This window comes from Lissotriton helveticus, chromosome 2_1 (assembly GCF_964261635.1).
Source record: "Lissotriton helveticus chromosome 2_1, aLisHel1.1, whole genome shotgun sequence".
In the NCBI taxonomy this organism is placed as follows: domain Eukaryota; kingdom Metazoa; phylum Chordata; class Amphibia; order Caudata; family Salamandridae; genus Lissotriton; species Lissotriton helveticus.
In genome coordinates this window covers 1,908,749,698-1,908,763,467 of record NC_136059.1, presented here as the reverse complement: position 1 = coordinate 1,908,763,467, position 13,770 = coordinate 1,908,749,698, and the positions used below count along the sequence as shown (strand labels likewise).

The 13,770-nt window shown below is 49.8% G+C and overlaps 1 protein-coding gene across 15 annotated transcripts in view; it reads left to right on the top strand.

Annotated features, from left to right (window-relative positions):
* Positions 1-13,770, top strand: part of BLTP1 (bridge-like lipid transfer protein family member 1) — a 2,102,388-nt gene that overhangs the window by 41,589 nt on the left and 2,047,029 nt on the right. The gene's annotated exons all lie outside the window — the stretch shown is intronic.

Below are 13,770 nucleotides of genomic sequence, written 5' to 3'. Positions count from 1 at the left end.
CCCACGTTCTTGTGTTTTTTGTCGCCGCCCCAGTTTTTTTACATATTCATGCGCAGCTTGGACTGTGAGGAGGACAATGGGTTTGCCTGCCGTGGTGATCTTGAGTCTTGCTGGATATAGCATCGCGTATTCAATGCCTAGGTCCCGCAAATTCTTCTTTATCGGTGCGAATTCCTTCCTTGCCATTTGGACAGCCATGGTGTGATCAGGGTAAAATTGCAAGGTGTTGCCCTGATGCGTGATGACACCCCTTTCCCTGGCCAGCCTAAGAACTGTGTCTCTGTCTCTGTAGTTTAGCATGCGGGCGATTATCACACGTGGCTGCGCCCCTGGTTTTGGCGTAGGTGCTAAGGAGCGATGCGCTCTTTCCACGAGGAAGACTGACGATAAGTGGTCCGCTCCGAACAACTCCTTCAACAGACTCGCTACGTAGTCCTCCATTTTGCCCGTGTTTGTGGACTCCGGCAGGCCCGCTATCCTGACGTTGTTGCGCCTGGACCTAGCTTCTTGATCTTCCACCTTTGCACGTAGTATCTCCACTGTCTTTTCCAGTCCGCTACAGACTTTTGTAGTGGTCGCAGATTCGTCTTCTACTCTCGATATCCGTTGTTCCGCTTCTACCAGGCGCTCGCCATGTTTATCAAGTTTGGCGGCCATGTTGTCTACGCGCAGCACCACATTATCTAACTTATTGTTCATGTCATGAAGGCTTTGTTGGATAGCCCGCAGGATCTTCTCCATACCTGTCCCATCACACGCCTCGCTGTCTCCCTCTGTGTCCGACGTTCTTGCGGCGCTGTGCGGTTGCTTTTTTGCTTCAAATTGCAGTTTCGTTTGCTGCTTCTCTGGCTTTCCCATGGCGCAGGAGCGTGGTGGGGCGTTTCGCCGCGCTTTTTCTGTAGTGACACTGTCCAAGTCTCTTGACGGTTGTGATTGACGGTTTCTCGGGCGTATTCGACCGTTGAGGCCCTGCGTTATTCATCTGCTTCACATTAGGTGCATGTGGGTAATGTGTCGGTTCGGCAGTAGAAGTACGTGATGTTCCTACATGTAGTCAAATCTCACTAGTAGGTCTTCTGTGCGTGATATGTTGTGGCTGAAATCTTCGAGATAAGCATTCTCTCGCTGGTATGCGGTGCAGTCTAGGGGTCAGCTTGGCAGCTCTCGCATGTGTGTCTCGCAAATATGAGCACTCTGTCTCTCTGCTCTTCACGTGCGGTCGCCCTATTGTTTGTTGTGGGGCACTCGTAGCAGGTCTCTCCGCATGATACTTAGTTCAGCTTCCCCTGCCGCTTCGTTGATTAGTAAATGCCGCCCCTCCCTCTTCTCCCGCTCCACCGCAGCCGCGCGATGTGCCCTATCTGGCGCTTCAATCTGCAAAGTTCTCATTCAGGCAGCCTCCATATAACCATCTCATACCTGCTCATCAGCAGTGGTCGCATGCGTCTTCTTGCGGGGTCCGCTGCACCGCGGCGTCTCGGTTAAGTCCCGATTCCTGGTACCGTCCGCGCTTCAATTTATGCGTTCCACTGCAGCCGCCATCTTGCCTTTCCTGGAACGCATACCGATGTTCTGCCTTTCCAGCGTTCGTGGGCCTCTGTCGTGTCCGTGGGACGGTCCAGTGCGTTCTTATTACTTCGGGGCAGCCAGCGATGTAGGTCCGGACACTCACTTGTACCACAGATGGCTGCGAGGGTCAGTCGCTCGAAGTGCCCGTGTCCGCCATCTTGCGTCACCTCGCTCTCCCGTGCAGTTTTTCGGGGGTTTGTACGTTGCCGCTATTCTGTCTCCTATATTTGCTGCACCAATTGGCAGATACCGATTTCCAATATCCTTTGGTTACATTTTCGGAGCTCTGGCGGCGGTTTACACGGGTTTTAGACGCTGTTCAGGCACCCGTCTGGCGGAGCTGACTCACGAGTCAACCATCCCGCTGTGCGCCCTCTAGCCCCCCCCCCCCCCCCCCCCCCGGGTGCTCCGCCTTCTTCTTGGGGATGGGGGGTGGTGAGTTGAGACTGCTGTCCTGGAATGTCAATGGGTTGGGAGACAGGATAAAGCGAGGGGTGTTCTACAGTTCCTTAGACGCCATTCCCCCGACATTGTCCTTCTGCAGGAAACGCATCTAATAGGTAATGCATGTCAGGCCATGAATAGACGTGGATACCGGCTAGTGGCTCACTCTGGGTTTACATCTGGCTCCAGGGAGGCAGGCATTCTCATCAGGTCTTCTCTCCCTTTTGAAATTGATGAAGTGATTCTTGATGACAGGGGGCGCAATGCTGCGCTCACGGATAGGTGGGAGGGGAAGACATTGTCCATTCTTTCGGTATATATCCCTCCGGGCCTACAGGCCTCAACTTATGCTGATCTCGGCAGGGTTATTTTAGGGCTTCCTGAGGGCCTTCTGCTCCTGGGCGGGGATTTTAATTCTGTGGTTTCTGGTACCTTTGATCGTTGCCCCCTAGGGATTTGGCTAGGTCCCGAATGTGGCTGAGTGACTTGCTCGACACCTTTGAGCTGATAGATAGTTGGAGGTTGATGCATCCTACGCAGTTACAATACACCTTCCATTCCGGTGCTCATGGCAGTCTCTCCAGGCTAGATTATTTTTTTATGCCGTCGGTCCAATCCTCCTCCATCAGAGAAGTTCGCCATCTCCCCAGGGGTATTTCTGATCATTCACCTTTGTGGCTTTGTTTTGAGGTCGGAATGGGCAGTGAGGGTAGAGTTGCCCCTATTAATCCCTGGTATTTCCGCAATCCCAAAACACGCTCTGAAATTGTGAAAGCTATTGATCTTTATTTTGCTGAAAATGTGGGGTCTGTTTCTTCTTCTGTTTCATTGTGGGAAGCTTTTAAGACTGTTATTCGTGGACACTCCCTGTCGCTAATTGCTGCCGCCAAGAAGGCTAACACTGTGGAACTTGTACGCTTGGAAACCGAAATAATTGCACTTGAGAATGATCTTAAATTGGGAGTAACTCGCACAAAGTTGCATTCCCTCAGTTTGAAGCAGGCTGATTACAGAGCTCACGTTACTGATGCGGCGAAAGTGATGAATAGAGAGCAACAGGGCAGGTTGTATGATGTAGGGGATATGGCTGGTAGATTGCTTGCGTGGTTGAAAAAGAAAGAGAGAGTGAATCGTGTTGTTCCGGTGATCGAGAGGCTTGACGGTGAGTGTGTTACTGACCCTGTCAGGATCGTTCAGTGTTTTGTAGACCACTTTAAAACAGTTTATGCCTCGGTCTGTGATAGAGATGAGGAGGACTCTCAATTGTTGTTACGGAACATTTCATTACCCTGCCTTTCTGACGCTGATAGAGACCTCATGGAGTCCCCTCTTACGGTGGATGAAGTCGCAGTTGCTATACGTTCCCTCCGCTCTGGCAAGGCAATGGGCCCCAATGGTTTGCCCATTGAACTGTACAAACTGCGACCCGACAAAATGGCGCCCTACTTAACCGCTTCCGCGCTACCGCGTTTTCCCGCTGTGCGCCGGAATTAAAAAAATGGCTTGATCGTGACTAAGCCAGCTCGTCATCCGCGCAGGTAACGCTGATGACGAGCTGGCTTTGTCATCAGCGCCGAAGGGGTTAAGAAAGATGTTCCTTGAGGCTTTGGATTCGGGTTCCCTCCCTGCCGATCAGCGACTTGCTACCATCGTAGTTATTCATAAAGAGGGTAAGCCGTGTGATCGTTGTGCGTCGTATAGGCCCATTTCTCTGCTTAATGCTGAAACTAAAATACTAGCTAAGCTGTTGGCTAATCGTTTAATCAAGGTGATCGGGGACTTGATTCATCCGGATCAGTCCGGTTTCATCCCACACAGAAATACCGCCCTTAATCTTCGGAGACTTTATGGAGTTCTCGCGAGGGCTGGGTCGCTCACTGAGTCGGCCATTTTGGCTTCCCTTGACGCTACTATGGCTTTTGATACCATCGAGTGGCCTTATCTTTGGGCGGCCCTATCGAAGTTTGGATTTGGCCCGGTGTTCATCGCTTGGGTGAAACTTCTTTACGAGAGGCCCTTGGCTCAGGTGGTGGTTAACGGAAAGGTGTCCGGTGTTTCACACTTGGGCGTGGCACTCAGCAGGGTTGCCCGCTGTCTCCACTGCTCTTTGCCCTCGCTCTAGAACCGTTGGCGGAATGGCTCCGTTGGGAGCCTTTAATGAGGGGCATTCGGTGGACTCCTGATTTTGAGGATCGCGTCTCGCTATACGCAGACGATATCCTTCTCTACCTTACCTCCCCTCGGAAGTCCCTGAATGTACTCTTTGATGTTTTTACCTCTTTCGGAAGGAACTCGGGTCTCGTCATTAATTGGACTAAACCCTGCGTCTACGTTTTGGCAGGAGGTCTCTCTCCATTGCCTCGTAGATTTCCAATCCAAGTATCAGAGAATGGCTTCAAGTACTTAGGAATTTATGTCTCCCTGGATCCCTGTGTGCGTTATGAGCGTAATCTGTTGCCCCCTCTCCAACGGCTGAGGCTTGATGTTGAGCGCTGGCGTAAGTTGCCATTGTCACCGCTCGGTCGTGCGGCTCTTTTCAAGATGATGTCGCTGCCCAGATTCTTGTATGCCCTTCAGAACTCATTTGACCCAGTTCCTTCTAGTTATTTTCGTGAAGTGGAGAGCCTACAGAGGCGGCTGGTCTGGGATGGGCGTGCGCGCCTTGCTTTTTCCAAACTCGTGGTTCTGCCCCGGCTTTCGCTATGGATAAATATCTTCTGCCAGGGGGTAATTTCAACAGGGCGCTGTACTCCAAGGGGCTCTATAGAACACTGACCGGACCCACTAAAATTGTGGTACGAGTGTGGCAAGACGCGAATGCGGCATTGGGATGGTGTGATCGACTTACCCGCGCAACCCCTTTGTATGATTCTGAAGGTTTGGGTAATTTGTGGAGCACGAAAGGCTTTGATAAATGGGATATGATTGGTATTAGCAAGGTGGGTGACCTCTGGTCTAAAGGTAATGTTAAGTACTTTGAGGAGCTAAAAATGGACTACGAGCTCGGTGACACACAATTTTTTAGATATGCTCAGATCCGTCATGCCCTATTGTCAGCTTTTGCTGTTGGTACCGATATTCCTGAGTCCCCCCCTCTTGAGGACCGTATCCTAGATGGCCATGTGCCTGACCGCACAATTTCATTGATCTACAAGAAGCTGATCAATAACAGGGCTGATCTGCTTGTGCTCCTCAGGGTTTTGTGGACTGCTGATGGATTGGAACTAGACGACGTGGACTGGCAATCTGCTCTGTCCTCGCCTAAAGAAGTTGCCATACCTGCTCGCCTTAGATTTGTCCAACTTAAGATCCTCCATCGCGTGCATGTTACTGGTCCGAGTCTGGTTCGTATGGGTTACTCTTTGGATGGATTGTGTAAACGTGGCTGCGGTATGGTTGGTACCTTCCTCGACATTTTGTGGGAATGTCCGGAGGTGGTTGAGTTTTGGTCCCGAGTGCATGTGGTGATGGAAAGGGTCACTGGTGTGTCGCTACTGCCTGAAGCCCGGCGTTTTGTTGAATGTCTGGGAACCTAACGATTACAATACAGCACAGATTACTTGGGTGACCCTTGGTAATATGATTGCGAAGAGGGACATTGCACAGCTTTGGGGCTCTCACAGGCCGCCTACTGTATTGCAATGGAAAGAAAACATGGATTGTTGCATGTTCCGAGAGAAAACTGTGTATTTGTCACGGGGAAGGCCAAAGAAATGGAGCAGGATCTGGTCCCAATGGAACGCATATTGTGGAAATGTATGTACTCCCCCGCATGACTCATCTCCCGATGTCTCCTTGTCCCCGTAATTGTCATTCCGACCTTTATTAGTAACTGTACTATTGTTTCCTCGCTGCCTCCCTCCCCCCTCAGGAATATTTTATGCACTATACGTATTTTACAGTTGGAGCTCCGCCTATGTAGACCCATGATCATGCTTCATTACTTTACTGCCTTGTGAAATTTGCTAATTTGTTTTTGATTTTTTCAATAAAAACTTTTTTTTTTAAAACAAAAAAAACAAAGGTTGCCATGGGTGTCATTTTGGCCAGCCCCTGTCCCAGTGGTCGCGGGCTCAGCCTGCGCGTATCTGAAGGCTGCCTGAACAGACCCTCTCCATACTGAACAGAACTGCAAAAACAAACCCTGCATCAAGCAAGTGCAGAGAGTTCCTAGAAAGTCAAAGCGTGCTTGTGCCATTGTTTCAGTGACGAGTCACCCGTGCACTCAGGCAGGTGAACGGTGTCACCGCCAGCCTTGAACACAACCATACCATAACTTGCAGTTATATACAAATGATCCAATGGAAGCAAAATGCGCTATAACAAGATTTGTTATATAATACGCTGGTCGCGGATATTTTCAGTATGTATAGAAGGCAAGCAGTTCGTTTACAATTTCTTTCCAAAAATATTCCACAATTTTTAAACAACTGCTTCATTTTACGCACATCAAGCATTTATGTACTAGAAACATTATGATGTGCATATCAAATTTGTAGCATACCAAACACGTTATCAGCAGTTTTCAGTTTGAAAGCAAGACTAGAGCCCCTCTCTTCAGTGGCAGTAAAGTACATGGAAAACAAGCGCAGCCACGCTAATTAGAAACAGATGACCCCTCGCTCCCGCAAGGTGGATGCCGTGGCATACACGAGTTTTTGAAAAGTGCAGACCGATTCCAAAAGGTCGTCTCCTAGAGCAGTGCACTGCTAGCTGCGCTAAGCTCGACCTAAATATCTAGTTCTAGTTCCATGTTAAAGCAGGGTATGCTTTTTTGGTGAATATGCTGGACAGGATTAGTAACTCAGTTTTAACCGCTTCCTTGCGGCGCCGATTCCGCCCCTGTGCTGGACATTCCAGAACAGGGCGCGGTCGTGACGGAACGGTTCCGTCATCAGCACAGCTCAGCCGTGACTGATGACGGAACGGTTCCGTCACAAGCATCGAAGGGGTTAAGGCATCCATTGTATCGCAACAAGAGGTATTTGCTTAAGCGTTTTTTTCCCCCATACTCTGATCTCTGATCAACAGTTTTTATCCAGCAAGGGAGAATATATTATCACTATTAGACGCTAATGCTGCATTGCTACCAATATTTGGAGGGTGTATTAGGGTTGCTTGTTTTCTGAATAAGGATAGGAACATTTTTTAGGTGGTCTCCATTAGTAATTTTATTAATTTCTCTCCTTTGGCTAAAGTTTTGAACAGACCAGTATTTGTCAGTGTGTCCATCTATGTTCACAGTTTCTCAGCAGTTTTTATTTGTGGTTCCCTGTGTATTTACTTTATTGGACTTGAAGAACCTTAAGTATTTTTTTCCACCAACATTCTTAATATTCTTAACAATCTAAATAATACATCCAAGTGGTCCCATCTAGAAAGGGTTTTTTAACTAATTTTCCCTTCTATTACTTAAATCTCACTTGTATTTACTTTGATCTTCTGTAACGTTTTCTTGTTTAGGGTGTCTGGTAAAAACTGCCTTTGCAGAGTTGTTACAGAAACTGCCATAAGTGGCTGTGGGAATGTGACCATTTATTTTAGAACTTCTGTAGTTTCTCAGTTGTCACGATATGAAAAAAATAAATCCTTGCCTATTTAGGTAAACTTCATAAGAGAAAAACACAACATAATATTAATAGAATTAAATAGTGTGAAAAAGAAGTTAACACATTTAAACCATAACATTCGTAACAAAGGTAAGATACAAATGTTCATATTTCCTTAATCCGTATATTGGTTACTGTATCCAAGCATATATTAAACATACAGCCCACATCTGCTCAACGGACATCCCATATCACAATTACTGAGAACATTATGGTTTAATCGAGTTAAAAATTGTAAAGTGTATCAGCCCATAAAAAATAGGCCAAACAGATTGCTTATACTAAAACTACAATTACCAGAACCATGGAATTTGTAGACTTACAAATGTAAAAACTTCTTAAAATTAGTTAATCCTTACTATTCTCAATATAGATGCAAATCATTGCTTTTTGCAGTCTGGCCTTATGGGGAAAAATGAGCTATGGCCTCTGCAACATTTATAAACAAGCATTTCCAATGCAATGGTCTCGTCTTTCTTAAAGTTAGAGAGCTATTGGCATTGCAAATGTCATTTTTTTCATTTATTGTTTTTTTTTAACCGACTAAATATATGGTATTGTCATTTACAATGGCAATAGGTAAGCATTAGAGAGTAGTAGAGCGTATTAGCAGTGATTAATAGTTAGTAGAGAGTGACTAGTTGATTAATAGAGAGTATACTTGTATAGAGTAGGAGTGAGTTGTAGGCAATAGTAGTTTGTGAGTAGTGTAGATTAGTGGAGAGTAGTATAGAGTGAGTAGTAGATAGTGTGTAGAGAGCGTGTAGGAGTTAGCAAGTAGTAGAGACAGAGTAGTAGTGAGTAATGAAAAGTACTAGATAGAAATAGATGTAGTGTAGTGAGTTATAGATAGTATATGGAGTAGCATATCTATTTAGTAGAGTGAGTAGCGAATGACTTTTAAAATAGAGTATATATTAGAGAGCAGTAGTTAGTACTTTTTAGTATTAGAGTGTAGTAGAGAGTAGTAGAGTAATAGAGAGTGAGTATAAAATTGTGGATAGTGTAATTTAGTGAGTTGTAAGGAGTGTGACTTGTATGGAGTAGTTAGAGGGTGTATTAGAGTGCGATTAGTTGAGTCCGTAGTAGAGTGTCAATTGAGAGTATTAGAGAGTAATAGAGATTGAGTAAAGTGTGAGTAGCGTACAGTAGTAGTAGAGTGAGTAGTTAGTAAAGTGTAGTAGAGTATTAGTTAGTTATAAAACAGAGTATTATAGTGAGTAGTAATGAGTGAGTAGTATTTTGTAGATATAGTTTTTAGAATAGTTTGAGTAGGGTATTATAAACTGAGTATTAGAGAGTTAGTAGAAGTGAGTTGTTGAGTGAGTAGTAGATAGTTTTATATAGTGTGTAGTAGAGTAGTAGTGAGTACTATAGAGTAATAGGTATTATTGTAGAAAGTTAGTAGCATAATTATTTTGAGTAGTAGAGAGTGTCTAGTAGAGAATTATTATTAGTGAGTAGAGTAGTAGAGAGTATTAGGGTTAGGGTATTATAGAGTATTTGAGTGAGTAGTATAGAGTATTTGAGGTGTGGCGAATGAGTAGTATATTGTAGATCTAGTTATTAGTATAGTGTGAGTAGGGTATTATAAACTGAGTAGTAGAGTACAATGCAACGGTCTCGCCTTTACAAAAGTTAGAGCTATTGGCATTGTAAAGGAAAACATTTTTATTTATATGTTTTTGAAAACAGATAAATAAAAGGCATTGTCTTTTAAAATGCCAATCAATAGCCTAAACTTGCCTAAATGCAAAACCTATTGCCTTTCAAATGCTTGTTAAACTGAGCAATTGTTTTGTCTTTGCTTCAGGGAAGATAAAAAGAGTGTGTGCGCCAGAGAAAGACAGAGAGTGAAGTAACGTGGAGACGAAAATGAAAGAGAGGGCCAAGGAAGAGTGGCAAGGGAGAAAAAAGAATAGAAAAAAATAAATGGCATTGTCATCTACAATGCCAATCGCTTAATCTCTCGCGAATGCGAGACCTATTGCATTTGCACCCCCACACACACACACACACACACAGACCCCCCCCCCACACTCAGAGCCCCACACACACACAGAGCCCCACACACACACAGAGCCCCACACACACACAGAGCCCCACACACACACAGAGCCCCACACACACACAGAGCCCCACACACACACAGAGCCCCACACACACACAGAGCCCCACACACACACAGAGCCCCACACACACACAGAGCCCCACACACACACAGAGCCCCACACACACACAGAGCCCCACACACACACAGAGCCCCACACACAGAGCCCCACACACACACACAGAGCCCCACACACACACACAGAGCCCCACACACACACACAGAGCCCCACACACACACACAGAGCCCCACACACACACACAGAGCCCCACACACACACACAGAGCCCCACACACACACACAGAGCCCCACACACACACACAGAGCCCCACACACACACACACACAGAGCCACACACACACACAGAGCCACACACACACACAGAGCCACACACACACACACACACAGAGCCACACACACACAGAGCCACACACACACAGAGCCACACACACACACACACACAGAGCCACACACACACACACACACAGAGCCACACACACACACACACAGAGCCACACACACACAGAGCCACACACACACACAGAGCCACACACACACACAGAGCCACACACACACACAGAGCCACACACACACACAGAGCCACACACACACACAGAGCCACACACACACACAGAGCCACACACACACACAGAGCCACACACACACACAGAGCCACACACACACACAGAGCCACACACACACACAGAGCCACACACACACACGGAGCCAGACACACACACGGAGCCACACACACACACACACACACACACACACACACAGAGCCACACACACACACAGAGCCACACACACACACAGAGCCACACACACACACAGAGCCACACACACACACAGAGCCACACACACACACAGCCACACACACACACAGAGCCACACCGCACACACAGAGCCCCCCGCACAGACAGAGCCCCCCGCACAGACAGAGCCCCCCGCACACACAGAGCCCCCCCGCACACACAGAGCCCCCCCGCACACACAGAGCCCCCCCCGCACACACAGAGCCCCCCCCGCACACACAGAGCCCCCCCGCACACACAGAGCCCCCCCGCACACACAGAGCCCCCCCGCACACACAGAGCCCCCCCGCACACACAGAGCCCCCCCGCACACACAGAGCCCCCCCGCACACACAGAGCCCCCCCGCACACACAGAGCCCCCCCGCGCACACAGAGCCCCCCCGCGCACACAGAGCCCCCCCGCGCACACAGAGCCCCCCCGCGCACACAGAGCCCCCCCGCGCACACAGAGCCCCCCCCGCGCACACAGAGCCCCCCCCGCACACACAGAGCCCCCCCCGCACACACAGAGCCCCCCCCGCACACACAGAGCCCCCCCCGCACACACAGAGCCCCCCCCGCACACACAGAGCCCCCCCCGCACACACAGAGCACCCCCTGCACACACAGAGCACCCCCTGCACACACACGCACACACATACAAACACACACACAGCCCCACACACACACACACAGCCCCCCCCGCGCACACAGAGCCCCCCCGCACACACAGAGCCCCCCCCGCACACACAGAGCCCCCCCCGCACACACAGAGCACCCCCTGCACACACACGCACACACATACAAACACACACACAGCCCCACACACACACACACAGCCCCACACAGCCCCCCCGCGCACACAGAGCCCCCCCGCGCACACAGAGCCCCCCCGCGCACACAGAGCCCCCCCGCGCACACAGAGCCCCCCCCGCACACACAGAGCCCCCCCCCGCGCACACAGAGCCCCCCCGCGCACACAGAGCCCCCCCCGCACACACAGAGCCCCCCCCCGCACACACAGAGCCCCCCCCGCACACACAGAGCCCCCCCCGCACACACAGAGCCCCCCCCGCACACACAGAGCCCCCCCCGCACACACAGAGCCCCCCCCGCACACACAGAGCCCCCCCCCGCACACACAGAGCCCCCCCCGCACACACAGAGCCCCCCCGCACACACAGAGCACCCCCTGCACACACAGAGCACCCCCTGCACACACAGAGCCCCCCCCGCACACACAGAGCCCCCCCCGCACACACAGAGCCCCCCCCGCACACACAGAGCCCCCCCCGCACACACAGAGCACCCCCTGCACACACACAGCCCCACACACACACACAGCCCCACACACACACACAGCCCCACACACACACACAGCCCCACACACACACACAGCCCCACACACACAGCCCCACACACACACACAGCCGCACACACTGCCACACACACTGCCACACACACACACACACTGCCACACACACACTGCCACACACACACACACACACACACACTGCCACACACACACACACACTGCCACACACACTGAAAGCATGAGTAAGTGAAATGCTAAAGGTGAGTCACTCAGCAACGCACCTGAGAGCGCCAGTACTGTGGGACACCATGGAGAGACAGTACCACGGACAGAAGTTACTGCACGCATGGTAGCCAATGACTGCCTCAGAACCCCTAGAAAACGTCTTTCGTAGTCCGGCACTGCTTTAAATAGCAATCAGCAGTGTCTGCTGACTTGTTCAGACTTTTGTTAATTTCGGACACCACATTAGAAGTGCATCATGGAAACACTGGCCGGGGAGGTGAAGCCGGACCCAATAGGGTCCTGTGTCAAACGCCTCCCAAGGGGGGGAACCCCACAAGCCTGCAAAAAGTGGAGGGAGGTGCTCCGGATTGGGTGCCCCAAACAAACAGCTAGCCGCCCAATCGGAGCAGAGAGGCAAGTGGCAGGGGGGTTCAAAAAGGGACATTAGGTTCCTGTTGGGACATAGAAACCCCCATCTTATTGGAATCACCTCGTTGCTGCCAGAATCGCATTGGAGTCGCTGCACCCTGCTCGTAGTGAACCCAGAAGGAGAATCGGGAAGGAGTAATATAGTACACAAGAGACCCACGAATGGGCAGCAATGGTCCCGCGTGCAACTGAACGGGCATTAACACAGCACTCCAGAGACCCCCACAAAGTGAGACACCTACACTCACCCATATGTAAGCGAAATATATTCGATACAATCATTCCACCGCACGCGTTTTACTCGATATTAGAGGACTTAGCATGTTATGCAGTTGTCGTGGAAACAGAAGGCTATTAAGAACAGCCACAACAAAGTAATAAGTAAAACCTGGCACGAGAAAAACAAATTCCGGAGAATGTTATGAAGTTCAAACGAAAGGGGGGAGAGAGAGTATGTGTGTGAAAGAGACCATCTTTCTTGTGGACCCAATCTCTCTTGAATCGCTCTGTGAACACCCTCATTGCCCATAAAAAAAGTTACGGAGCATGGGTACATTTGACCCGGAAGAACAGCTAATGATGAATAACGGGTTTCCTTTTTCAGGCAGAACTGCGACTACCATTATGGTGATAATAACCGGCTGTAACGCAACACTACAGCAGGTCATGGGCGCAGACTGCGTATCGACTCTGTTGCCACCACTGGTGTAGCACCATCCCCGAATATGGCTGTTATTCCCATAATCCAACATATACAGCTGCCTAAAGGAGTCCCTAACATCCCGAAGCCATTCAACAGTTTGCCACTTTCCGCATGCAGCAACAAAGCGGCGCCCCCCGCAGCTGCTCACCAGTCCATGGGCGATTCCCCCTCAACCCCACTCAACACGACTGCTCTGACTGCAGCTTAGTCATGCCCTGTGCAGAGCAGCAGATGCAGAGCATTAGACGTCACACACACTTCTGAGGCTGGGCCCGCTGGCATGTTATTGCAGAAATAGGCGGGGGCCTGCAAGCCCCATGCAGAAGGGGGGGAACACACTCACCCCCACAGTCTTACCTCCCACCACGTCCTCATCGATTGCCCCTTTAACCTGCAAAAAGCACCACTGGAAGTCATTGGCTCCACCGATGCCTGTGTGGGGGTAGAGGAGAGTTTAGGGTGAGCGCCGAATATACACATGCCCTAGCCGGCTTCCCTGCACCCTCTCACCCAGGACGGCAGGGGACCTCCAGCCAGCTCACCTAACATGTGTTTCTCTGCTGCTCACCTG